The sequence below is a fragment of the Mus caroli genome, chromosome 2 (assembly GCF_900094665.2).
Source record: "Mus caroli chromosome 2, CAROLI_EIJ_v1.1, whole genome shotgun sequence".
Classification (NCBI taxonomy): domain Eukaryota; kingdom Metazoa; phylum Chordata; class Mammalia; order Rodentia; family Muridae; genus Mus; species Mus caroli.
In genome coordinates this window covers 34,360,209-34,370,372 of record NC_034571.1, presented here as the reverse complement: position 1 = coordinate 34,370,372, position 10,164 = coordinate 34,360,209, and the positions used below count along the sequence as shown (strand labels likewise).

Below are 10,164 nucleotides of genomic sequence, written 5' to 3'. Positions count from 1 at the left end.
CACTTTGTAGACCAGGCTGGCCTCGAACTCAGAAATCCGCCTGCCTCTGCCTCCCGAGTGCTGGGATTAAAGGCGTGCGCCACCACGCCCGGCCCCCTTTATTTTTAATTTGTGTATTCCTAAATATAACCTGCTCAGTCTGTATGATGCTGCTCCTATGTAGGCTTTCAGGGCTGACTGTTTGTGTGCTCTTCCCTAGGGAAGACTGTCTCTCTTCCTCTAAGCACTCCTTACTTTCCTACAGGCAAGTTCTTTGCGTAGAGTTGACTTGCAGACATCCCCGCATCCACTTTGTCATGTCTGTTGTTGTCCTTGCTCAGCTACTGTCTAGGCAGTCGTGTTAGCAGGACTTTATGGGTATAGCTTTTGACATTACTAAGAGATTCTCATAGCGAATCCCTGATCCTCTGGCTCCTATGATCTTTCTACTCTTTCTTCTGAGATTTGATCCTTGGGCCTTAAGTGGGGGAGCTGTTTTGTAGATGTATCCATTGAGACTGGGTAATTATATTTTTATAGCTTGGTTTTTTTTACCCTTATTAAAGTTTTTTTAAGTACATTTTGCTCTATAAGATTTAAAATCTAGCTATCTCCCGTTGTTCTTTGCCCTTGATTCCTACCTCCAAAGTCAATTACATTTTTTTTCCCCAAGACAGGATCTCATGTAGCAGAGGTTGGCCTTAAACTTCACATGAAGTTGAGATGACCTTTGACTTCTGGTCCTCCTGCTTCCATCTCCCAAGTGTTGGGATTATAGATATGTGCTATCACATCTGACTTATGGAACGATGGACTTGTGTTAGTCAGGCATTCTACCATCTGAGCTATGTCCCTGCCTCAGTCCCCTTTTGTTTGTTTGTGTTGTTGTTGTTGTTGTTTTCATTTGTTTTCTAAACAGACTTGGTGTTCTCGGGGCATCCTCAAACTTACAATCTTCTTGCCCAAACCTCAAGAATGCTGGATACCACCACAACAGGTGGAGAAAACCCATTTTAAAACACAAAACAAAATTACTTTGTATCTATCTGTGTGCTTCTAAGTAGCGTGTATACAGCTACTGTAGCTTTTTGCTATAATCCACTGTGTTCTGACTTTGGAAGGAGGCACGTCCTTTCCAGCCCCACCTCTCCCTTCCCTAAGATCTGGGTCCCTTTAGGCTTATCTTGTGTTTTTGTGTTCAGTGGATATTGAGGCATTTTGTTTTACTTTTATTTTGAGGTGGGGTTTTGTCACTTCACCCAGGTGGTCAGGAATATGTGGGTTCGTTTTGTGACCACATGAATTTCGTTGACAACTCAGGCATTTATGGTTTTCAGGTTCTGCTATTTCCTTGCACAGCTTGCTGATTTTCTCAGACATAATTTTCCTCATCTCACTTGCTTCATTTCTAGGTGCCTAGCTCAGTTGTCCCCCAGCCCTCTGCCTCTTCATTTTCTTGAAATATCTGTCCAGAAGCTTCCTTCAACATCGTAAGACTGTGGCCCAGGCTGTGAAACTCATTCTATTTGCAAGTACTTCTAATTGTGGAAGACATAGGCACAGTGCAAAGGGCTCCCTGCCCTTCCTTCAGAACCCCTCACAAAGCTCCAACAGCTGCTCCGTGATGTCTCTTAGAGACAGGAAGCAAGTGTCCTGAGTTGCTAGGTCCTGCTTGCCACCTTCTGCAAATTACAGTTCCAAGATTTGCTTTAGGTTCCACACTGTGATGTTTGGGAAGACAACAGGGCAGTCATAGGTAGAATGTTCTCACATGACTATGCCTGGATTCTGGTTCTGACAGGATGGTCCCTGAGGTCACTCTGTTCTTCTATATTCTGTTGGTGAGTAGGGGGATCTGGTGTTGATTTCTTTGTGTGTGTGTGTGTGTGTGTGTGTGCATATGCACATACATGTGTGCAGATACCCATACTCTGTGTGGAGGCCAAAAGAAAAAGACATTAGATGACCCTGCAGCTCTGTCTCATTCCTTTGAGGTGTAGACTGAATCTGAAGCTAGGCTGGCAACCAGTAAAACCCCATAATCCTCTTGTCTTTGCTGTCTTTGCCTTAAACAGCTTAGGGTCACAGGCTGCACCGGCTTCTCATGTGGGTGCTGGGATCCAAACTTAGGTCCTTGTATTTATGCGGCAAGTGCTCTCACCCACTCAGGCCTGGCCTCCTGATGTTGACTCCCCCATGGCAGGAGTGTTGGGCAGTGGTGTTGCCTCAAGCCTTTGATTAGCTCTTGTTTCCCAAATCATGTGTTATTTTTTAAGTAGTAAGTTTATACGTGGAGATTCTTTAGCATTATGCAGATATCCTGTGGATACTGTTGCTTCTAGTTTCTATAGATGTTTTTCTTACATGAAACAGTTATTATAAGGTGTCTTTCCTCTTTTATTACATGACGTCTACAATAAGGAAGATCTTTCTTTTCATTTATCAATTCATTTGTTTATTTTAGCAGGGTAGATTTTCTTTATCCAATGCATTATAATCCATTGCTTTTACTACTACTTTAAAGATTTATTTTCATTTTGTGTCTCTGAGTATTTGCCTATATGTACTGTGTGTGCTACATGCATTCAGAAGCCAGAAGAGGGTATCTAATCTAATCCCTTGAAACTGGAGTTACAATGTGAGCTACCATGTCGGTACTGGGAACTAGACCCAGGTCCTCTGCAAGAGCAGCCAGTGCTTATAACCACTGAGCCATCAAGGAGTCAGAAATGATGAAAAACCAAGGAGTGGTGGCACACACCTTTAATCCCAATACTCAGGAGGCAAAGGCAGGTGGGTCTCTGAGTTCAAGGCCAGCCTGGTCTACAGAGCCATCTCTCCAGCCCAGCTTATTCTCATGCTCAAAGTACATCACACTGATCACAAGTCCCTGATAGCTGGCTTCTGTGTCCTCTGTGTGTCCCTATCATTTGTTGAGCACTTCCCTGCTTCTATAATGTCCCAGGTTTGATCTGATGCTCCCTTGGGCTCAGCACCAGGTTTGGTTTTTCCTCTGAAATGCTGGATTCTCACCTAAGGACCTTCTTTCTAAACCACAGGCTCTCACTGATAGTCTCAAGCCCAAGCTAATACCTGACTAATCCTGCCTTGGATTCTCCTCTTCCACATTTATACCTTCTTCATCGAAGAGCAATGCAGACCTTTATTCATGATGTCTTCTCCCTAAGGTACACCCTCTACATAGGTCCATCCCTGACCCTGACATCCTGTCACCAGGCCACTGGGACTGCACAGAAGCAACCATGACCTTCCTCAGGCTGTCTAATGATCCCATCAGGGAGGGAGGGAGGGAGGCTGGGAGGGAGAGCAGCAGGCATAACATGGTTATTCATAGCTTTAGAAGATTTCTGGGAATTTCTGGAATGTTCTGTTTGTCTCTATCACCTCCCCCTTTGTTGTTGTGCTGAAGGGGAATGGAATAAAGATCCAGAGAGAACCGGGAGAACTGGTATAGACCAGTCCTGACTCCCCACAGCCCTCAAATGTTTTGCCAAGTCCCCTCATGAGTTTTCTTGAAGATTTTACAGAATGAAAAACACTATTAGAGTCGGGGGTGGATGGATCAATTTTGTAAGCCCCATGTGCTGGGGATATTTCATGTCCTCAGCTAAGACAGCCACTGGTGTACAGTGTTACCTCCTTCCACACTCAGGGTGGCTCTGCTCAGCTCCATTCCAACTGTCAGGTTTCTGCGAGATGTTTAGTGAAGAGCTTGGGAGGAAAATTATGTCCCACTGGGTTAGTGGGGTGATGTGGGCAAGAACCTGACCTAGCCTGAGCCTTAGCTTCTTGGCTGAGAAGGGGAGGCTGGCCTCTGAGGCTCTTGAGGCTCAAGTCACCATCCTGGCCACCACAGGGTGGGGGAGGGAGAAGCACCTGCCTTTCTTCCAGAGAAACAGGTCACTGGGCTGCTGGGGACTGGGCCTGCAGCCAAAGGGAAGCCAGAGACAATGAAAGAGTTGCTAGCTGGCTGGCTGAGGCAGATTGTGCAACTTCCTACAGGGCCTGCAAACAGGACTTTGGCCCCAGAACCTTGAGCCTCTTGGTAGTCATTCCCCTTCCCCTGGGACCTCGGGCACCAAGTTGTAGGGATGAAGGTGGGTGGACCAGGGTGCTCCCTCTGTTTCAAGGGCAGCCAGAGGGTTCCAAGGGACCACCAAGAAGGGGTCAAAACACATGGCTGTGAGGTACTGTGAAGAAGCCAGTGAAGGGGAGAACACTTTGCCAGCACTCAGGAGGCTGAGGCAGGGGGGTTGTGAGTTTGACTGTCAATCCAGCTTAGGGCTCAAAAACAAATGACAACATTGGGGAGCTATCTGTGTGTTCATGTGAGGGCATGAGCTGCATCTATATTTGGACAGGGCAATTGTGAGTTAGGGGGAGACACAGGAAAGAAGTGCATGGGAATGACACCCAAAAGCTGTGTTGTGCTCTGTACACACACTGGGGTAAACACAAAGGCCTGCAGGGTGTGGCATGTGTCCTTGAATATGAGGCCGCCTTGGTAAACTGTTGCAAATCTCTATGTATTTGCTGTTATTAGCTTGGACCCAGGTGATGAGACAGTACAGTAAATGCATGTGAGATCCTATATATGATTGTTGGTCTGTAAGATACAAGCATGTCACCGTATGTGTGAGTAACTGGGACACACATATATGTGTATGTTTACATATGTGTAAGCCTCAGTACTGAGCCTGTAGTCTCTGTGATGGCTGATAAACATACAGGTCCTCTCTGATACATGTGAGCACATACAATACATATATGCTCTCACAGCTGCCTAGACAGGTCACATGGTCTTGGGCCCTGTCTCAGTTCATCCTGTGCCATGTCCCTCAGTCTAAGCAATGTAACGGCAGCTCTACTCTGAGCCTCTGTTTGCCCAGTGTTACACAGAGGATGATGTTGGGCTGCATGAGTTTCCAGGTTTCTCCTGACCTCATGGCTAAAATGATCTCTGCCTGGGCTCTGTACAAAGAGGAACAGCTTTACTAATTCCAGTATATTTGTAAGCAACCATTGGAGACATTGTTGCAAAGCAGGACAGCCACTCTCTGCTCTGAAAGTTGTCCCAGCAGCTGCCCCTTTGGGAGCAGGGCTCTGGGGCCAATGCTGAGCAAAGAATCCACCTGCAATCCCTCCAGGGCTGGTTTTCAAACCTTTGTCTGAGTCCCAGGAAGATGTGGACAGGGAAGAGGCTGCTTATTGCATGATGCTCTGCTCCCTTCCACGATATCCTCTCTCCCTGCTGGCTTTTAGTTTTGAAGAAGTGAAACGTGTCCCCTGTCCCAGAACAAGCCAGTGTGGCAGGACTTCCTGGGAGCAGGCTTTCTAAAAAAAAAGCTTTGAGGACCTAACGCCTCCTCCGCTCTGTAGATACAGAACCTCAGAGTCCTGCCTCTGACTCTCCAGAACAGGCTGGGGATGGAGAAGGGGAACATTCACAGGCAGAAAGAAAACACCTAATGCTCGCTGCAAAAACCAGAGCCAGTCAGAAAAACTGAAGCCGCTCTGAATATTTCAAACTGGTTACAATGTGGAGGAGAACCGAAAAGCCAGCAGCTAACTGTGGGGCAGTTTGGTTTCCAGCAGTTGAAGAAACTGCTTCTACTCCAGAGCTGGATGTAAAGGGAGCTGGGGACTGCTTGGGGCAGTCTTGACAATGTTGACAAGGACCACATGTGGAGCTGGAACTTTGTGTGGATGGGTTGTGCTGTAGGAACTGAAGCCAGAGAGCAGCTGGTGTTGAGAAAATGGCTCCAGCACACCTGTCCTTTCAGTGAAGAGGGTGGGCAGTAGAACAGGAGAGAGATCGGGAGAGACGGACTTCTCCCCTCCTCACGCCCACACCACCAATCTCCTTCCTGTTAACCCAACACAGCAAGACACTAGCTGGTGAAGAAGCCTGGGGGGAATCAATTTGCAGAGAATGAGCAGACCTGCAGGCCAGCCAACAGGCAGCACCCTGCTTACTTGCCCATGATGTACTTCACAGAGCCAAAGAACTGGAAAAGCAAAAAGGCCTGCTTGGCAGTCCCATAGGACTCTGAAGATGGTTGATTTCTCAATGGGCAGAACACCCCCCTCTCCAGTGCCTCGTGTCCCTTCATGGCATCGCCACCATAGTACAACAAACCTGGGCTAGGCTCCCTCTTTCTGCTGCAGTTGAAAGCTCTGGAGCAATAGGAAGCCAAATTCCACCTTGTGGGACTCTTCCAGGCCCACAGCTGGAAGAAAGCAGAAGAAGGGCTCAGACAGATGGGAGTACTCCCTAGCCCCAAGCCCCAGGCCCCAAGCCCCAGGCCCCAGGCCCCAAGCCCCAAGCCCGAGAGAAAGATAGTCAAACTCGTGTGGTTGGGTGGTGTGTGTGGGGTGTGGGGGGGGGGGAGTAGGAGCAGCCTCTGGGGTAAAATTCTGAGAAGGACAGGGTTCTGAATTATGTCCCAACAAAGTGAGTGACATCACATGGATGGAGAGTGTGTAAAGAGGAAGTCAAGACTGGAGCAGAGGAAGCTAAATTTGCTATGTAATAGCCAGTCTTGAGAGGAAAACATGACTCTCTTATGACTCCCAATGCCTCCTTAGTACCTTAATACTAGGGATGAGGTTTGAACACAAGCTGTGGTGGGGACAGGCCACACTGAAGTACTCTGCATTAAGTAGTCTTCCAGTCCTCAGAAGAGCATAGAGGGCGTGAGGGTAGGCAGTCAAGTTTGTCTCTGAGCTACTGCAGCTAGAGAGAGGCAGAGCTGGCCTTCTAAATCGAGAAGTTCTCAGCAGTACACACCCTGACCACTGCCTAGACAGTCTGCATTGGCTGACATTTCTGCCAGGTGGCCACCAGGCACCAGACCTTGTCACGTAGCCTCCGAGACCTGCCCCTTTGAATCCATCTGTCCCTCCTGCAGACTGTGTCTAGCTTCTGTCCTCACAATATCTCTTCAGACCCATGGGGAAGAGAAGGTGTCTCATACATTCGCTTCTCTTAGCTGAAGATTCCGGTGTCTAGGGAGGACAGGGAGGTGACTTCAGATCTTCCCTGTCTTTCCGGTGCTTCTTTCAATCCAGTCACTTTCGGCATTGAACAGTCCCAGGTGCCCCCATGGCTCCCTTCAGCAGCACTTCTGCTTCCCCGTCTGTAGGAGGCCTTTGACCTGCTGTCTCCACAGAGTTTTCAGTAGCTTCAAAGACCCCAAGGGGCAGCTCAGGCCTTGCTGTGAGCAGGAGGCCTAGACCTGAGGATCCAAGAACTCACCTCTATTGCAAAGCTCATTGCAATGGCAGGAGAGGTTCTGGGGCTTCTTAAGTGAGACACCACCCACACAAGACAAGCCCTGGCTGTATGGTCAGTGGTCCTCATCAGCTAGGCAGACTTGGCACACAGGCAGCTGGGGCTGGAGTTTGAAGCTGGAATTGAATCTTTTACACTCCCTGATGGTCACTAAAGAGACTCACCTGCATCCATTCCTTTCCTGATTATCCAATCTCTCCTGGATCTGTTTATAAAGAGAAGTGGGGCCAGGGGACAGAGCCATCAGCAGAAAACCTCAACATCTTGAAACTATGGAAAGGGAAAGGCATGTGCTGGATTGTCATGGTGTGTCACCATGTCAGGCCTCAGGCATGCAGCTCTTCAGTTTTGAAAGGCTCTCCCCACCACACACCTCAGGATTTTACTCTGTAGTTCAAGCTGACGTCACACTCATCCTCATCCTGTCAGCCTTCAAAATACTGGGATTATAAGAATGTAAAACATGACTGGCTTGAAAGCAGTTCTCTTTCTGAAACAGAACATAAAACTAGATTCAAGCATGCACATAAGGCAGGAGAGATGGCTCAGCAGTTAAGATTTGCTGCTCTTACAGAGGACCTGACTTCAGTTGCCAGTACCCATGATAGGCAGTTCACAACCTCCTATAACTCAAACTCCAGGGAAACTGGTGCCCTCTTCTGGCCACCATCGGCAACTGTACTCATGTGAACACACTCCTGCACAGACACACTCACATATCCATCATTAAAAGTAAATTTTAAAAGGATTATTAGGCTGGGAATATTCAGTGGTACCGTGTTTGCTTAGCATTCATGAGGCCCTGAGTTCAGTCCACAACACTGGGTACAGAAGTAAAACTTTTAGAGGATTAAATTATTTTTAAATAATTAAATTATTTTTAAATAATTTAAAAAATTTTTTAGAGGAATAATAGAAAACCCCAAACAGTACAGAAGCTGTGTATGTAGTTTGGTAATATCTTCACATATCTATCAGAAATATTTACAAAGAAATGCTTCCTCATTTCAATTGGGCTTCTCCTCTTCTTTAGAACATTCTGTAGCTCCCAGCTACCCCAGGGATGCGTGACCAATAACAGTAACACAGTCCTCTTGCTACAGATGTGTGGCCCACCTCTGAGGGTACTGCTCAGGCTCCCATGGAAAAGGATTGTGCCTGGCTGGACAGCTTATCTGGGCAGCTTTGATGTGGCCTGCACTCTCCTCTTGGCTACTTACTGACTGTAGAACCAGGAGGAGAAGTGCGTTATTGTCTTTGGGCCTTGGCTTGCTCACCTGTAAAATAAATCAATGGATCCTAGTATTGTTTCTGTAAGGAATTGATGACATCATCCTTGTAGAGCATCTCTGGCTCCCTGTAAACATGAGGCAGCCAAGATTCACCAACTGCCACAGTAAGCACTATGAGCTATGATTGGGGTCTGTGGTTGCTTAATCCTGCCTCTGTGTGTGTGTGTGTGTGTGTGTGTGTGTGTGTGTGTGTGTGTGTAGGACAAAGGCAGTGCTCTGAAGACAGAAAGAAAAAGAGCCCTGAACACAAGCTCTCAGGTCTGCTGGCCCAGGCACCGAGAAGCAGCCTTGCAGGGTCTGCTGTGCCCCAGCTTGGTCTCTGTGGTGCAGGCTGCAGTTTCCGCCTCTCACTGCTCTGCCCACTCCAGTTTCCGGCCTCCACTTCCTTCCCCTTTACAGACCACGCAGGCCTTTCAGAGGAAGCCACTTCTTATTTTAGCTGAATCCCTGGACAACCCCACCCACAGGTGCCCTGCCCCGTGGGGTAGCCCAAAGCAGGTGAGAGGCTGGCTCTGTCCCTGGGGCAGCCATCGGGTACTCTGTTCTTGCAGGATCAGGAAGCCTGGCCTTGAAGCAGGGAGATGTGGGTTCAAGTCCAGCCCAGACACCCATTGTGTGATCTGTCATAAGTTCCTCCACTTTCTAGGCCCTGTACATGAGTACACTAGGGAACCTGACACTAGAAGATCCTAGGATTGGAGGTGTCTACCACTGCCCTGGGTTCCATGGTGTCCCAGCTGTAATGTGCTGAATAAGTTTCCAATCTTTGAAAGTTACTTTTCTCTCTGTCTCTGTCTCTCTGTCTCTCTGTCTGTCTGTCTGTATCTCTCTCTCTCTCTTTCTCTCTTTGAGACAGGGTTTTGCTGTGTAGTCTTGACTGTCCTAGAACTCAATCAATAGAACAGGCTGATCTTGAACTCTGAGATCTTCCTGTCTTTGCCTCTCCAGTGCTGGGATTAAAGGTGCCACCTGGCATGAATCTCCAACTTTTTGATGTTATAAGACAAATTGTCATCTACAAAGTTCTCAACTGAGAACCATACAATCAAGTTATTCTCTCTCTCTCTCTCTTTCCCCCTTCCTCCCCCCTCTCTGTGTATATGTATGTATATGCACATATATATATATATATATATATATATATATATATATATATAAAGAATAACAAAAGAAAAAAGACTATCAACTTGAGAGGGTGTGATGGAGGGTGTGGGCAGGGTTGAGGGGAGGGGACATGGGAGGGATTCGAAGGAAAACAGGTAAGGGGAAAAATATGGAACATTTCATGAATTTGCGTGTTACCCTTGCACAGGGGCCATGCTGCTCATCTCTGTATCATTTTAGTTTTAGTATATGTGCTGCCTATATGTGCTGCCTATATGTGCTGCCCATATGTGCTACCTATATGTGCTGCCAAAGTGAGCACAATATTCATTCTTCCCATAATGTTTTAAATAAATTTACCATTCTCTGTTGGGCTTTCTGGGTTTCACTGATAGCTCTCCTGGGGTGCATGCAGCCTGTGGCCTGTGCTCTGGGGCCTCCCGGCTCAGCTGAGCTGACGGCGGCTTGCTTGGA

General features: G+C 47.5%; 1 non-coding gene across 1 annotated transcript; it reads right to left on the bottom strand.

Annotated features, from left to right (window-relative positions):
* Nucleotides 1-9,853: 9,853 nt before the first annotated feature.
* Nucleotides 9,854-9,958, bottom strand: LOC115030421. Its single transcript, XR_003836026.1, has one exon. It is a non-coding gene; the product is annotated as a U6 spliceosomal RNA (small nuclear RNA).
* Between the last annotated feature and the right edge of the window lie 206 nt (nucleotides 9,959-10,164).